The sequence below is a fragment of the Danio rerio genome, chromosome 13 (genome assembly GCF_049306965.1).
Source record: "Danio rerio strain Tuebingen ecotype United States chromosome 13, GRCz12tu, whole genome shotgun sequence".
In the NCBI taxonomy this organism is placed as follows: Eukaryota; Metazoa; Chordata; class Actinopteri; order Cypriniformes; family Danionidae; genus Danio; species Danio rerio.
In genome coordinates, this window is record NC_133188.1 from 53,661,552 (window position 1) to 53,679,928 (window position 18,377).

The following is an 18,377-nucleotide window of genomic DNA, read 5'->3' on the forward strand; positions in this document are numbered from 1 at the left end:
GTGTGTGTGTGTTTGTGTGTGTGTGTGTGTGGCAGCTAAAATCCACGCCTACACTATGGAGCGCGTATGAACTGTGATTAATTTTATATTGCTGATTAGCTATTGGGCATTTCATTCTCTGACTGAAGGCAGTCGACCAATCGCGACAGACTGTCATCGGTCCAATCAGCGCAGATTAGCTTCGCGCTAAGGAGGGGTTTGGGAACAAATGAATCACTGGACGATTCATACAGGAGTCGCTGGGATAATTAGGTAAAAATAAATGCAGATTATAAGACCATGAAAGTGTTTTTTGACTTTGCATGCATATTAGACTGTTGTTGGAGACCCTTACAACCAAGATATGACCCTATTTCATGTATAATATGGGCTCTTTAAGACTTTTAAAGACATTTTTACTGTAAGACCATTATGGATGAAATTCTAAACTTAAACAGGGCTATATGATAAGGATTTTTTTAATATCCTAGTTGGAAAAGATTTACACTTGCCCTATCAAAAACTGATTATAATTTCATACATATAATAATACATTAATAATAATTTAATAATAAAAAGGTCTGATGTATCAACTTTGTGTACGCCAGATTTCACGCTCACGTTTGGATTTACTAAAGATGAAATGAACTTAAGAATGTGCGTTGATTTGCGCTGACTTCATGTCTGGCATGCGTGTTTTTCTTGTGTGTGTTTGTTTTATTTCCACTGGCGACTCCTAGAGGCAATTATGCTAAACTGCACACTATTCTGACACTTTTCCAAATGATCAACTAGAAGTCAAGTTATTATTTGTTTCTCTTATAACTCGGATCGACCACAAGACTTTTGTCAGGTAGTGTAAAATTTGACTTATTAACTGTAACACCAAGCTTAATTCGGTATTAGCCCTATCTTAATGCTTTTTCTTTACAATACCACTCCCTCAGGATTTTCCCGGGTTTTAATGCCTGTCCATGCTAGATTTACTCAGGGGGCTGCTGTGACACACTAATAAACACTAAACAAAATAAATGCTATTTCTATTTGGGAACAAACCTTTGATTGAAGTCATAAAATCACAAGGATGATTTTAATATAGGGTGCCTCAGCGGTTAGCACAGCCGCCTCACAGCAAGAAGGTCACTGGTTCAAGTCCAGGCTGGGTCAGTTGGCATTTCTGTGTGGAGTTTGCATGTTCTCCTCGTGTTGGTGTGGGTTTCCTCTGGGTGCTTCGGTTTCTCCTACAGTCCAAACACATGTGCTATAGGTGAACTGGATTAACTAAATTGTCCGTATTGTGTGTGTGTGGATGTGAGAGTGTATGGGTGTTTCCCAATACTAGGTTGCGACTGGAAGGGCATCCTTTTTGTTTACTTTCTGGAATATCTGCTTATCTAAATAACTATATGATGCAATATTGTCACCATCAAATACAATTACTCATACCATGAAACAGAAACATTGTCAAACCGCCCACTCCTAATACTAGTGTTGCCCAAACACAGTAAACATCAAAAAATGGTCATATTTAATAACATTAATGCACTATTCCAGAGTAACTGTGATCATTAAAATCAGGCCTGTGTTTCCAAAGTGTGGAGTAAGATGTTCAATGAAAAAAAATTGATATTCATTCATTTTTTTTCCGGCTTATGTAACCCCTCCCGGTCCTACGCCACCCAACACACTCCAAGCTGGTATCGAACTGGCGACTTTCCGCTTGGGAGTCGGTTGCTCTACCAAGGAGGCTAAAGACCATAACCTTTAGCGTCTGTTGCTAGAGCACCTTTAGAGGTCAGAGGAGTGAGGTTTACCTGCACAGCACTTACTAGCTGGCCTCCGTTACACTCAGCCCCCTAAACCTCACTCCATCCGGGTCACGGCACCAATATAACCCCGCCGATCCTACTGCACCCAAACCAATTCCTTAGTTTACCAAATTCCCCTGTACCTCATGTGTTTGGACTGTGGGCGACACCGGAGCACCCGGAGGAAACCAATGCAAACTCCACACAGAAATGCCAACAGACCCAGCCGAGGCTCGAACCATCGACCTTCTTGCTGTTAGGCGACAGCGCTACCTACTGCGCCACTGCGTTGCCAGAAATTAATACTGTTATTCTGAAATAAATAAATATAATTTTCATTCATTTTCTTTTCAGCTTAGTGCCTTTATTAATCTGGGGTCACCACAGCGGATGCCCTTCCAGCTGCAACCCATCACTGGGAAACATCCATATACACTCAATCACACACACACTATGGACATTTTAGCTTACCCAATTCACCTGTATCGCATGTTTTTATGAGCCGGAGGAAACCCACATCAACACGGGAGAACCTGCAAACTCCACACAGAAATGCCAACTGACCCAGCTAAGACTCAAACCAGCGACCTTCTTGCTGTGAGGCGAATGTGTGACCCACTGTGCCAACGTTCAACCATCAATGCATTCATTTGATCAAAATCAACAGTAAAGATGTTTATGACGTTACAAAAGATTTGATTTGAGAGTTAATTGACCAGTGGTGTAAAGTACTTGAGTAAACGGACTTTGTTACTTTACTTAAGTATTTTTTTGGCTACTTTGTACTTGTACTGAGTATTAAAAATATAAGCAACTTTTACTCTCTACTTGACTACTTGACTTTGATTGAATATTTGTACTCTTTACTCCACTACATTTGGACGGACGCTTATAGTAACTCGTTACATTGTGATTGTGCGTGACAAGTCGGCACTGATGACCATCCATGGCCTTATCTGAAAGAAATGTTTTCATTTGCCGTTATGCAGAATGTCTCGTACAGGATGCAGTGTCTACTTTGTTTGCTACGAAAATAAGTGCTTTTAAGAATTTATCATCAAATTTGAGAAAGCACATTGAAGTAAGAGTCTATTTAATGTTACTTTATTGTGAATTAAGTGAATTTAATACAGTTACTGTTATGGCAAAAAGCACTGTGACATGACATGACTGTGTTTTAGCTTAATTTTTTTGTGCAACGTGAATAAATGTTTTACTGATATTATACATTGTGCATCAGGAGCATTTAGCTGTGAGTTTTTGATGTATTTTTCATTTAATTTATATGTAGTTTACTAAGTTGAAAAATAACACCGCTCCTCTTTGTTTAATATTATTACAGAGAAAACACCCTAATCAATTGAAAAACTACTCAAAATAACAGTATTGCCCCCCTCTTAGACTGAGAGGTGAATCACATGAAGGTCAGCTCTGTTTTTTTTACTGTTTTTTATTACTTCTTTTTTTTTCTAACTGTTTGTGCCATTTTGAACATTTGAGTTTGAGACTTTTTGTTCTATTTTTTTTTAAAATCTATTTTGTTCTGCCATTTTGAAAGATTGAGGTGTTCAATTTAATTTCTATATTAGGAAATAATACTTTTCTTGGTGTTCTTTGAGCCTATATTCAGTATGAGTAAAAAAGTTCTTTAAAAATCGGATACTTTAATACTTTTACTCAAGTAATGGTTTTCAGGTATTCTTTACACCTCTGCAATTGACTTTAGATGAAGCAGCCAATACACTCAAATGCTCACAAACCTGTATATGGCAATGGTCTGTGATATCTTTTTGCTTTTTAGCACTTCTTTATGTTGATTTTCATGTCCAAATATCTGTAATGATTTTAGTATGGACGCTAAAATATGAACATTTGACTCATTCACATGCATGCTTCTGTTTTCCTGATTGTTCTTGATGGTTTCAGGCTGATAAGACTACATCAGTCTGTCATATTTATCACTGTTAACTTGTCTGGTTTAACATATCTCCTCACATTCAGAAATGTTCTTTTTCCTCAAATAACATGAAGCATATGTTGCTGGTAACATGTTTCAAGAGTTCACACTGAGCTGATGATTGATTATAAAAGCTTGCTTGGCATGCTGTCCCGGGAGAGAGCCCTGAGCTCATGAGATCCTCGAGGCCAGGGTTCCCTCCCGTTGCAAGGCGGGAGGGGAGTTTAAGCTCAGGTAGATCTCGAGAACTCCCCTGCTGTAGTAAACAATGAACATTAAGTAGGGGTGTAACGATTTATCGTTGTACGATTTATTGCGATGCAAAAATGTCACAATATGCATCGTGGCGTTATGACGATTTGATTACGATATGACATGTTTTGTCGTATTAGTTGAGCTGTTTACATGTGAGCTACGGTCCACCTGCTGTCGCACGTGAGTTCAGATTGCAGCAGCAGTAATGTTAGCAGACCAAGATGAGTGGAGCTGAAATAGAGGATGGCCCATCCTCTCAAAATCAGACGTCTGGCAACATTTCGGTTGTACAGTCATTGCTTTAAACTCGTCCGCTTTTTGACACGCATACTGGGTCAAACATCCTAAGTTTTAAAGTCTTCACAGTGATTTACATACTTTGCACAGTGACATGGATACCTCCTAATGGTGTTGAAAGAGTCACATACTGTATTTATAAGGTACAATTCACCCTAAAATATCATTCTGTCTTCATATAATGATGTATTGGCGGCCGCAAAATCACACATGACGTGAGCTGACCTTGAGCTGTTACTACAGAGGGCGGACTATGATAGACACGCGCGCGTCTGCTTCAGTGAACAGAACCTGCAGGTTGTGACTAACAGGTAATAAAGTAGTAAACAACATTCAGTGTGTGGAACAGAGTGATCGTTCAGGAGCCGCGTGGGAAGAATGAACAGCAGTGGAAATGAAACCGAAAGCGTGCACATTATTTAAACAATCATATCGCATTTTAGAGTTATGATTACGACGAGCATTAAGTCTTTTGAGTACAGAGGTACACAAAAATGCACGTCAACATGATACACTTGATAGCGCCGACATCAGCGACGCCGAGGAAATAGTAAACCTGCCAAAACTGCTGAAAAAAGTCACGACTGTCCTGTGTGATGAAAAGACGGCCACCCTGTCACTCATCATGCCCAACATGAAGACAGCCATCCATAAAAATCTCTCAGACAGATACACATCAGTTCAGGATTATCTTATAGAACTGCTGATTACCTGGAAATGTAGATTGCACACACAAAACACGCAAGTGACCAAGAAAAGCCTTAAGCTCTTACTGTTAAATTCAATTGAATTGAATAATTTCAATAATATTTTATAAGAAGTTTTTAAATTGTTTTATTTTCCAAAGACAGGCCTGTTTAATTTATTTTCTTAAAGAAGGTTCAGTTTAACAAGTTGAAACAAAAGAAATACATAAAAAATAGTTTACTTGGTAATTAAATTAAATATAAAATAAAATTTGCATTTCAGTTTAATTTACAATTTTTATTCCAAATATCGTGATACATATCGAATCGTGAACATTATATCGTGATATGCATTGTATCGTGAGCTGAGTGTATCGTTACACCCCTGACATTAAGTGATTGCTCTTGGAGATAACTACATACTAGAAGCATGTCTATGGTGCCGATTTGGATTAGTAAATTAACCGAAATTGCATGTTTTTGGACGGTGGGAGGAAACCGGGGGAAACCCATGTGAACACGGGGAGAAAGTGCAAACTCCACACAGAAATGTCTGCTGGTTTGGTAAAGCCTGGAACCAGAGACATTCTTGCTGTGAGGCAACAGTGCCAAGCACTGGGCCACGGTGTCACTCATCTAGGAAGAAGGAGGAGTAGGGGTGGAAGGGGGGATTCTTCAAAACGAAGATGGCAGTGGAATGAAACCCAGGGTATTTATAGTAGTTTAGGAGTCGTCTGATTGGAGTATAGTGAATTGGATAATGCGGATTCAGCCGCTAGCAATCATAAGCATGTGATCCTCTCGAAATTAGTTTATACATAAACTTCACTTAAATACTGTAGGGGAGCGCAGGGCACAAAGTAACGCAGGGTAAAATGCAATACGGAGTTTTAAGATATGTGCTCAGGGTTGACCATGGCATGCTTCCAAGGTTTTCGCCACAGTGTTGGCAGATGTCTTCCTGCCAATCATTGAAAAAGTTCTGCATAATTTGGATGTGAAACACAGAGGAAACCATTTCTGCAGCATAAAAGTATTTTTTATTAAAGTCAATGTTTTTTATTTTTAAAAAACCTGTGAAAGTATGAACGTAAAATCTTATATTGACTTCTATCTATGCCTTCATCACATCACATTCACTTTGTCACCAACAAGTTCTCTCAGAAGATTTCATTATATACAAAATTCTGCTGCACGGGCTCTGACACACACATCATCACGCCACCATATTACTCCTGTGCTAACACAGTTACACTGGCTTCCTGTTAAATCACTGATTGACTTTAAGACCTTGATTTTAACCTTCAAAGCAGTGCATGGGCTACAACCTGGTTACATTTGTGACCTGGTGACTCTCGCTAACCCAGCCTGCAGTCATCGTTCTGCATCGGGACTTACGCTGTATTAGCCACGCTGTAAACTCAAGACCATGGGTGGGAGGGCTTTCTCATACAGTGTTCCTAAGCTGTGGAGTGCACTCCCCATCAGCACTAGGAATGCTTCCTCTCTGGACTGCTTTAAGGAACTTCTTTAGACTCATCTTTTTAGCATTACTTTTAACTTAGGATAATCAATTTGTTAACTTTTTATTCCACCTCATGGTTCATATTTTTATTGTTTTATTGCATTTTTTCATTGTCGTGCTGTTTTGCTTGCCTTGTATACAGTTGAAGTCAAAATTATTCGCCCCCCTGTTTATTATTTTCTCTAATTTCTGTTTAATGGAGAGCAGATTTTATCAACACATTTCTAATCAAAATAGTTTTAATAACTCATCTCTAATAACTGATTTATTTTATCTTTGTCATGATGACAGTAAATAATATTAGACTAGATATTCTTCAAGACACTTCTATACAGCTTAAAGTGACATTTAAAGGCTTAACTAGGTTAATTAGGTTAACTAGGCAGGTTAGGGTAATTAGGCAAGTTATTGTATAACAGTGGTTTGTTCTGTAGACTATCGAAAAAAATAATAATTCTAAAGGGACTAATAATTTTGAACCAAAAATGTTTTTTAAAAATTGAAAAACTGCTTTTATTCTAGCCGAAATAAAACAAATCAGACTTTCTTCAGAAGAAAAAATATTTTCAGACATGCTGTGAAAATTTCATTCAAAGGGGGGCGAAGAATTCTGACTTCAACTGTAGTTAGTATTTTGCCTTGTAGCACTTTAAGTTTAAGAAAAGCGCATTATAAATAAAATTCATAATAATAATAATAATAATAATAATAATAATAACAATTATTATTATTATTCTAGGCTAAAAGATGGACCAATTTTGAAAGATGTAAAACACACACAGTGACTGCAAGCCAGTTTTGAGAAAAACCCACCACAGCGGGGTTATTTGTAATAGGTTGATGCAAATAAGCCACGCACTGTTGGATGCCAATTAAACCAATAAATAACTGTTGAATTTTGAGTGTAATGTTCAAAACTTTTTAAATAAAATATTTTTTTAATAGAAAATATTTTTTAATATATATATATATATATATATATATATATATATATATATATATATTTTTTTTTTAATTGCGAATAACGCAAATAAATGCATTGAATAATAATGGATAAAAATCAAAATAAATCCAAATGTGTTTATTCAATAAATGAATAAATGAATAAATAAACATACTGTTCTATGTAGAATAAAAAATAAATTGAGTTAGGTAGTGAGGAAATATAACTACTATATTAAGTAAACTGTATTTAAAGTAACTGTGTGAAATCTGCCTTTTTAAGCATGTGTTACAATTAACCCTCTGTTACAAATTCCCCTGCACCTTATTGTCCACGGACGAGCGGGCACAGCCATTTGAATTATTTTGGCTCAAGACTTCTGGGGCCTGTTTCAGAAAGGAGGTTAAGTGAAAACTCAGAGTATTTTAACCCTGAAATGAGAGAAACTCTGGTTTTTCGGTTTCAAAATGGCAGGTTTGTTAAACTCAAGAAATCAGGGTAAGTCAAGCCTGTTTCTGAAAGAAAGTTAACTTTAACTCAGAGTCAGTTACTGTGGTAACTTACTCTGTGAATCTAACCTGGTCCGGAGCAGGTTTTATTCTCTAAACTCTGAGTTTCTGTCGGTCTCCTCCCCTTTTTGAAAGTTGAAGCGTATTTCTCGCATTAGTTTTACATTTCCACACATCTATTTTAGAGCTCATTTTGGTGATGCCCATAAAAACGATTGATGGAAACGTCATGATTCACATAACTTTTGAAAATATTCATAATAAAACATTTGCATAACTAAGTAGGTTAAACCTTTATTTGATAAGAAAAGATGCGCATAAACTACGAAGTGCACTTAACAAATTACAGTATGTACATTAAAAAAAAGTTTGTTAGAGATGATGATGAAAATGTGTGTAAATGGACAAACCAGCTGACTGAGCACACTGCAGAACATCTTAAATGTTGTTTTAGTCATTCTAAAATGCCTTGACTGTTTCAGTATTAGTGAATATTATTAATTCCCTCCGAGCGTCTGGAGCGTGTCAAGATCGGCCGCGTCTGGCTTCAAGCGCCCCCACGTGTTCATTGTGTCTTCTGAGGCGCAAGTATTAAATAAAAAATCATTGACGCAGCTTGTTCTACCGCAGTAAATTCTGTTTTTACTGTTGATATTTGGCGCAAGTTAATCAGGAAGTGACGATTGTGTTCTCTTTGACTCGTTGGATAAAAACGCTGCTTTATTCGCATCTTTTAGGCGTTATTCCAGTTTTGCACAAATTTATGTAAGCCTTTTTTTGATGGAAACACAGCTATTGCCTACATTTTTGTCACACACAGAACAAAGTCACGTACAAGGCTTGTCCTTTTTTCCATAAATATTTAGTTTAACCTTCGACATGTACTGTTACTAGATTAATGGGATTATTATTCTGTCTAAAAATTATTTTTAGCACTGCTTAGGTTCTTAATGTTATATCAATCTCTATCACTTGATCAATAAAAAGGCAGACACACAAGTGCACTGTTAAATCTATTAAAACTGATAAACGTGTATAAAAGTTTAGAAAAAAGTATAAACGTCACACATTACATTACTTATTTTATTATACTTAAATGTTTAAATAATTTAAATAAAAAATTACGCATTAACTTGAGCAGCTGTTTTCCCAGGCTAACTGTCTCTGTTTCACTGATGGCTGCTTCTTTTTAAATATATACACTCATATTTGCTATAACTTAATCAGCATGAGCTGATCAAGTTCAGCTGGAGAAAGAAATGCTGATCTCTTTTTTTAAGATCTTAATTGCCATGGTCACTCATAATATCTGCGCTCCATTGATATTGCCTTTTTATAGTCACGGTGTGCGCGCTTAACTCTGAGTTGGTCTACTCAAAGTTGATTGACCCAGCTCAGATCAGCTGTTCTGAAACCGAAAACTCAGAGTTTTTAATCTCTCGGTAAATCAACTTAGAGTTCAAGTTTAAACTCCGAGTTGTTTGAACCTCCTTACTGAAACAGGCCCCAGGTCTCATTCACTTCCATTCATTTTTAGATGTTAAAAACAGCTTGTTCTTCTGCTTGATGTTGCAAACGGATATTTTCTTCTTATATTATTCTAGCTTGTCTGTATAGTCATGCAAACACATGTTTGTAGAGCAAGTACTCTGTACTCTGTAGTTGTTTACACCTAGTTATTTCCCCCATAGGCAGCTGAATAGGAAGGACTATGGACTAAACCATCGCAAAAATGAGCACACTTTCGCATTAAGGAATAAGTTCAATAAGCGAACTAAGCGGCTGCTTAGGGCCCCGCCGCCACTAAGGGGCCCCCACAACGCACTAGTGGTACGAGCTGTTTTCTTGCTGAAATCGTTTTTATTTGCATTTTACAAATTACTTTTATTGACAGTGCTTTAGTGATGAAATATTTATACATTTTCACTAAAAAGAAAAAAAATTACAATTTTATTAAAGTTGAAAATGTTTTCATGTGAAGGTCATGTGATCAACAGGAAGCTTGCAGCATCTCCTTTCTCTTATGCGTTTTGTGTTCTCGCGGTTCAAGTTTGTTCTTCCAAGGTAACCAGAAAGACCGACTGGTCTACACAAGAAGGCGAGCCCTGGCACAAACACATCCATGGCCTTTGCTTCATTGCCTACCCTGTAACATACCCTTTCACTGACATATTTTGCAGACGGGTAAGATTTTTCCTAGAGATGTTTATAAAAGTGATGTCCTAATTGAATTATTCATAGTAATATGAGCTCTGGATCCTGCATCTCAAATGTAAGGAACAGGGAAGGAGACTGAAGGGAATAATATTGTGTTTGGGTATCAACATTAACCCAGTATTTGTTGCTTCCCTTTTTCTTATATGTTATTTATTTTAATAGTTTTTATACACTCTAAAAAACTTTGGTTATTTATTTAACCCAATGGTTGAGCTAAACATATTTGGTGCTTTGTTGGGTTATTTTAAACCTTTATCGGGTTATTTATTAATAACTCAACCAGTTGGGTTAAATATTGATGCGTTGTTTGGTTATTTTTATTCTGTATTAGGTTATTTATTAATAACTCAACCAGTTGGGTTAAATAGTGATGCTTTGTTGGGTTATTTTTAACCTTTATAGGGTTATTTATATAATAACTCAACCAGTTGGGTTAAATATTGATGCTTTGTTTGGTTATTTTTATTCTGTATTAGGTTATTTATTAATAACTCAACCAGTTGGGTTAAATATTGATGCTTTGTTGGGTTATTTTTAACCTTTATAGGGTTATTTATTAATAACTCAACCAGTTGGGTTAAATATTGATGCTTTGTTGGGTTATTTTTAACCTTTATAGGGTTATTTATATAATAACTCAACCAGTTGGGTTAAATATTGATGCTTTGTTTGGTTATTTTTATTCTGTATTAGGTTATTTATTAATAACTCAACCAGTTGGGTTAAATATTGATGCTTTGTTGGGTTATTTTTAACCTTTATAGGGTTATTTATTAATAACTCAACCAGTTGGGTTAAATATTGATGCTTTGTTGGGTTATTTTTAACCTTTATAGGGTTATTTATATAATAACTCAACCAGTTGGGTTAAATATTAATGCTTTGTTTGGTTATTTTTATTCTGTATTAGGTTATTTATTAATAACTCAACCAGTTGGGTTAAATATTGATGCTTTGTTGGGTTATTTTTAACCTTTATAGGGTTATTTATTTAATAACTCAACCAGTTGGGTTAAATATTGATGCTTTGTTTGGTTATTTTTATTCTGTATTAGGTTATTTATTAATAACTCAACCAGTTGGGTTAAATATTGATGCTTTGTTGGGTTATTTTTAACCTTTATAGGGTTATTTATTAATAACTCAACCAGTTGGGTTAAATATTGATGCTTTGTTGGGTTATTTTTAACCTTTATAGGGTTATTTATATAATAACTCAACCAGTTGGGTTAAATATTAATGCTTTGTTTGGTTATTTTTATTCTGTATTAGGTTATTTATTAATAACTCAACCAGTTGGGTTAAATATTGATGCTTTGTTGGGTTATTTTTAACCTTTATAGGGTTATTTATTTAATAACTCAACCAGTTGGGTTAAATATTGATGCTTTGTTTGGTTATTTTTATTCTGTATTAGGTTATTTATTAATAACTCAACCAGTTGGGTTAAATATTGATGCTTTGTTGGGTTATTTTTAACCTTTATAGGGTTATTTATTAATAACTCAACCAGTTGGGTTAAATATTGATGCTTTGTTGGGTTATTTTTAACCTTTATAGGGTTATTTATATAATAACTCAACCAGTTGGGTTAAATATTAATGCTTTGTTTGGTTATTTTTATTCTGTATTAGGTTATTTATTAATAACTCAACCAGTTGGGTTAAATATTGATGCTTTGTTGGGTTATTTTTAACCTTTATAGGGTTATTTATTTAATAACTCAACCAGTTGGGTTAAATATTGATGCTTTGTTTGGTTATTTTTATTCTGTATTAGGTTATTTATTAATAACTCAACCAGTTGGGTTAAATATTGATGCTTTGTTGGGTTATTTTTAACCTTTATAGGGTTATTTATTAATAACTCAACCAGTTGGGTTAAATATTGATGCTTTGTTGGGTTATTTTTAACCTTTATAGGGTTATTTATATAATAACTCAACCAGTTGGGTTAAATATTAATGCTTTGTTTGGTTATTTTTATTCTGTATTAGGTTATTTATTAATAACTCAACCAGTTGGGTTAAATATTGATGCTTTGTTGGGTTATTTTTAACCTTTATAGGGTTATTTATATAATAACTCAACCAGTTGGGTTAAATATTGATGCTTTGTTTGGTTATTTTTATTCTGTATTAGGTTATTTATTAATAACTCAACCAGTTTGGTTAAATATTGATGCTTTGTTGGGTTATTTTTTATTAGGTTATTTATATAATAACTCAACCAGTTTGGTTATAATTTAGAATGTCAACAAACAACTGATTTAACTGACACAGAACAGCGGTATTAATATGCGTCTGTAATGTTGTATTTGTGCTATAAAGTTTATTTAAGCTCCAACACAATATTGTTGTTCTTTTTTTAATCAAATGACCTCTCAGTGTCGCGTTTTTTATATCCATTTCACCAGCACTCTTAATTATTGATTAAGACACACTTCACACTTCATAGACGATTTATATTAAATGGATAAAATGTTTTCTCGACCTCCTGTGTTCATCTCTGCGCTTTGTTTTTTGGAAATGATACACATATGGGATATCTGGCCGGATTCTCACCTTCAGGACCCAGCGGAGACATTTACATATTTACACAGCCATAATTATGAAATAGTAGTAATAGTAAAAGTAATACCAGAATGGAAAAAATACATTTAATCAAAATAACCCAATGCATTGGGATAAAATAACCCAAAGTTGGGTAGGTGCCATAATAACCTATAGTTGGGTTATATTTTGGGGTACTATTAACCTAACTATTTTAACAGAGTATTTACTTTATATAATTTGCTTATTGATTTTATTAATTATGGGTCAATTTTTGAATTAATGTTAATTGTTTTGTTGTTGCATTTTAGTTTTAAATGAGTTCAGAAAGTATATTTTATTTCTAAGTAGCGCATATTCACTTTCGGCTAATTATTGTTTAGTTTTGTTTCAATGCAGGGTTTTTGCTTTCGGAATTAATAATAAAAAAACTCAACCATTAGCTATAAAATCTTCAACCTGTTTTCTAAATTAATAGAATATGTTTTAAACATATCAGAAGGATGCAAAGTAGGAATCACTGGTCCCTTTTACTAAATATTAAGTTTAATTCTTCATTCTTGAAGCTGTTAGTTGACAGAAACAATGCTGGTCTAATCATTCAGACAGTTATTAAGTAGAAAAAAACAGGCTTTTCTGTTTCATTAATTGTATTTAATATGCAATATAATCATTGTGGGCGGATTGCAATAGCAAAACTTCACTATTTAGAGCAAGGTAGAGCCCCAATATTACTCTGCTTAGGGCCCCCAAATGTACACGGCCGGCCCTGCCCGCATGTGGGGCAAATAGTAACATTTATCCTCCTGGCATTTTTAGCAACACTGCACAGAAACCATAGATCCGGCGATCATACAACCAGCGCTCATTTGTAGGAGAGGCTTGTGTGTTGTTGGTAAAAATCAAACGGTTTGTCTTACTCCATTACTTTATTCATTACTTGGCCAAAACCAAAAACTTTGTGCCCCACTCTTCCCTACATCATGTTAAATGTCTCATTATTAAGCCTGTTATCACATATAGTTTTCTTCAGGAACTCCTATCAAAAGCGAAATGTTTCTTGATCATCAAATCATAATGATTTCTGAAGGATCATGTGACAGCTTCACATCACAGCTGTCATTTATGTTTAAATCTATTCAAATTCAACGAAGACAGCTATTCCTTATCCTAATAATACTGTTTTACTACATTCTTAATCAAATAGATAAGCACAAGTTCCTTTTTCGTATATACACACATTAAGCAGAACTACAGATGCTCCTCATTTCTCATCCACACCAACACCACAGTGACATAACAGCTCCAGCAATTCCTGTCAAAACGGGTCAGAGGAGCAGCTAAGAATAATAGAGGTTAATTGTGAATTATTTATACGTACAAATCATTACACAACAATCTCAACACAACGCGAGGGTTATATGAAGCTCATGTGCACATTTATAATGCCACAGCAGAGCTGAATAAAGGCCAAAGAGACAGCCACGACGCTGGAGAAGCGCAATACACCGACATGCAGGCGTTATAGAAAGAAGCAGCGTCGTATTTCAGGCTCTTATTTGAAGTCGGCATGTGCTCGAAATCGAAGATCAGCAGAAAAACGCGTGAGGGTCGTGATTATTATTCATCCATCCATCCATGCATCCATTCATTAATTTCAATGGATTCTCACAGAGCTCTAAACGCTCATCACCCTCGCGTTCACAATTAAAGACAGATGAAATCAAACGGCCAAGAGGCTCCATCGCGTCCATCTTCAGCTCAATCCCAAACCAAAAAACCCTCAAACCCTGCGGGATCATCCTCATCCCGCATCTTACATCCGCCTGATCATCAAAGGAGCCGCGGGCGCGCCTGGAATTCTCCTGAACGGATACAATGTTGCAAACCAACCGAACGCGGCGGCCAAACGTTCCAAAAATGATTTAAGCGAATGCATTTTAGCGCCAGTACCTGCCGAAGAGCGCGTTCCACCCACCTGAAGTGTGTCACTGCTCTTAGACTTCGCGATGTGGCTCGACTCCACCCGAACGCGACGAGGAAAAACCCGCAACACCTCGAGCTCACCGTCCGCGCGCTCCTCCGCCAAACGCGCTCACACGTCGAGTGTTTCCCCGGTTAGTTCTCACTCTCTTCCTCTTCTCTCTCTCTCTAGTTCATAAGATGTGAGGGGAACCTCGGTGTGACGCAGGAGAGGATGCAGGTGTCGCTGCGCCTTTAAGATCCCCGACGGACACGCGGATGAGCGTCCGGCGCGCACTCCCGATATTCGGTATCGCCGAAGGATCGTACAGGGAGATTTTTTAGTTGCCAGGGCGCTCCGGAGGCACGTGAGGTTTCCCTGCTTAATGTGACATCACCGGGTCTCCCAGTCACCAATATGACGCTAGCGAGCGGCCGTGACGTAACTTAAAGCAACTTTTAAACACGATAGCAGGGTGATATGGTGGTACTTTGATTCCTCCTCACACTGTATTGAAATCTACATATTCTTATTTCTTTGGTACATTTTTAGCAAGCAAAGCACTTTAATATGCTTAAATGTTAAATATAATGTGCAATATGCAAATGGAATGTCATATTAAAAGTGTTTCATGGCAAGCTCAAATATGATCACATTTATGTTGCAGTTTAAAAATAAATCTCATTAAAGTTACTACTGTCATGATGAAAAAACCAAAACACCTTTAGACACATTATCATGTTGATAAGTCCACGCCCGTAGCAATTTAATTGACCACTAGCCAAAGTTTTTAGACACAAATGCACACATTTTCATCTAAGTTACTGTTTATTTGTTTTGTTAAGATTTTAAATTTTATTTGGACACAATCAATTCAATTCAATTCAGCTTTATTTGTATAGCACTTTTACAATGTAGATTGTGTCAAAGCAGCTTCACATAGATGGTCATAGTAACTGGAACAGTGTAGTTCAGTTTTTAGTGTTTAAGTTCAGTTCAGTTCAGTTCAGTTCAGTGTGATTTAAAATCATTACTGAGAGTTCAAACACTGAAAAGCAAATTCATCGATGCGTAGCTCTACCAATCCTGAACCATGCGAGCCAGTGGCGACAGCGGAGAGGGAAAAAAACTGATCACTACCTCCAACAATTTTAAAGCATTAATATTAATAATGTGCATCTTATAATATAATCTATTTTTTATAATATAAAGTTGGCTGTAATCTCTCTGATCATTTTTGGATGCGCCTTTAAATGTTTATATGCAGGCCTGTAGCCAGCCTGGTGGATTTTCTCAATAAGTGGACTTATTTGCAGTTATTCACCTCATTTTCAATTTAATTAAGAGGTTTAAATACTGAATTTTAATCACATTAAGCACTTTTCTGTTTAAATAGCTTGTCGGATGGTCATCATAACCAAACTTTTTGATGTACCAAAACATTTCCTAAAATATTCTGAAAAAAAAAACATTAAATTATTACATGATTTATCATTAAGAAAAAAAATAGGATTCGCTAAATGTTTTTAAAGACAGTAGCTTATGTTCATTTATTAGGCAAATAATAATCTGGCCAGCAGATTCAACTTTCCTCAGTTAGAATTTAGCCATTTGAATAAAACAAATAAGTAAAAAAACAATAATAGGTCACACTTTTTTGATGCTCTGTTGAATTTAAGTTACTTTGCATCTACATACCAACTAATTCTTATTAGATTATAGGTAGACTGTTAGGTTAGGGTTAATGTGCTTAATAATGTGTCTTACAGTCAGTTAAATATCTGTTGAAGGCGCAATATCAGCAGATATTAAGCAGACGGTCTACTAACACTCAAATGGACCAACAAAATAAAATGTTATCCAATAATAGTGTAGATATTCAGTTTCTCTAGATTTTTCTCTTGTAAAAAAGTTAAATTGAATAAAAATTCATGGATCGCAATAGCCTGATTAGTATTAAAATGTACTTTAATATGGGCCCCCTTTGGTGCTTAACACCTTTGGTTTCATAATACGATCCAAGATAAAATTTCCTTGCAAAATGATTTCTCTATTTAACAATCATACAGTAGGTCAGTAGGGAAAGATCACTTCGCTTTGGTCAGATTGTGTGTTTTCTTGCACAGATGTTGGACTCATGAAAAATAATAGTTTGCAATGGACATAAACTGATTACCTGAAGTCACAACCGCCTGATAGAGGACCCATTTGGTCCTAAAGCCTTCTTTGATGGGTTTGTTACACTATTTATGATGGCATTCATTCATTTTCTTTTCAGCTTAGTCCCTTTATAAACCAGGGGTCACCACAGCGGAATGAACCGCCAATTTATCCAGCATATGTTTTACGCAGCGGATGCCCGTCCAGCTGCAACAAAACACTTAGAAACACTGCTGCACACTGGTGGTGGTGTGGAGAGACCCTCTCATGATTGTAAAGTGCATTGAGTTTATGGCCATACATGATACATCCACTATAAAAATGAACATGACTGACTGACTTACTGTTGGAGGAAAAAGGAAAACCTGGGGGAAACCCACACAAGCGTGGGGAGAACATGTTAACTCCGCACAGACATGTTGACTGGCCTGGTAAGGACTTGCACCAGTGACATTCTTGCTGTGAGGCAACAGTGCTAACCACTGAGCTGCCGTGCCGACTTATTAAGAAAAAGGGAGGAGGAATAGGAGTGGAAAGGATGAATTCTTCAAGACTAAGACGACTGAGGTAAGAAACTCTGGTTATTTATAGTGAGTTAGGAATGATCCGATTGATGAATCGTGTTAGCTAATGCAGGACCAGCTGTGATCAATCATAAGGATGTGCTCCTCTCCAAATTCACATAGTTGAAATTTAACAGGGAGATTATAACCTTTGACTTAAACTACAGTAGTCAACATTTGAAGTGGATCAAACATGTGTCCTAAGACAACTTTGATGAAAGTTTTGATCCACTTTAAATGTTGACTACTGTGCATACACTCACCGGCCACTTTATTAGGTACACCTGTCCAACTGCTTGTTAACGCAAATTTCTAATCAGCCAATAATATGGCAGCTACTAAGTGCATTTAGGCATGTAGACATGGTCAAGAAAATCTGCTGCAGTGGGCTCTGCTGGGCTCATTAGTACAAATTGAGCATTGTGTCAACGCCACAGCCTACCTGAGTATTGCTGCTGACCATGTCCATCCCTTTATGAGCACAGTGCACCCATCTTCTGATGGCTACTTCCAGCAGGATAACGCACCATGTCATAAAGCGTGAATCATCTCAGACTGGTTTCTTGAACATGACAATGAGTTCACTGTACTCAAATGGCCTCCACAGTCACCAGAGCTCAATCCAATAGAGCAGCTTTGGGATGTGGTGGAACAGGAGATTGGCATCATGGACAAATCTGCAGCAACTGTGTGATGCTATCATGACAATATGGAGCAGATTCTCTGAGGAATATTTTCAGTTCCTTGTTGAATCTACTCCATGAAGGATTAAGGCAGTTCTGAAGGCAAAAGGGGGTCCCAATGCTGGTACTAGTAAGGTGTACCTAATAAAGTGGCCGGTAAGTGTATATTCGCCTTTTCCTCTTCAGCACAGGTATCAAAGCATATGAAAGACTGTAAACTCCTGATTTAGCAGCTTTTCTGTGGCACTGCTGCACAAAAAAACAACAACATTTCTATCATT

At 36.3% G+C, this 18,377-nt stretch overlaps 1 protein-coding gene across 4 annotated transcripts in view; it reads right to left on the reverse strand.

The window, feature by feature from the left end:
- Positions 1 to 15,004, reverse strand: part of gng4 (G protein subunit gamma 4) — a 44,713-nt gene extending 29,709 nt beyond the window's left edge. For 2 of the 4 annotated variants that reach the window (XR_012388973.1, XM_021480908.3), the window contains exon 1: positions 14,706 to 15,004. The gene's annotated coding sequence lies outside the window, so the exon portion shown is untranslated. Of the gene's footprint in view, positions 1 to 14,680 lie in introns of all 4 variants that reach the window. The other 2 variants (XR_012388974.1, XM_021480909.3) reach the window with 2 other exon arrangements.
- Between the last annotated feature and the right edge of the window lie 3,373 nt (positions 15,005 to 18,377).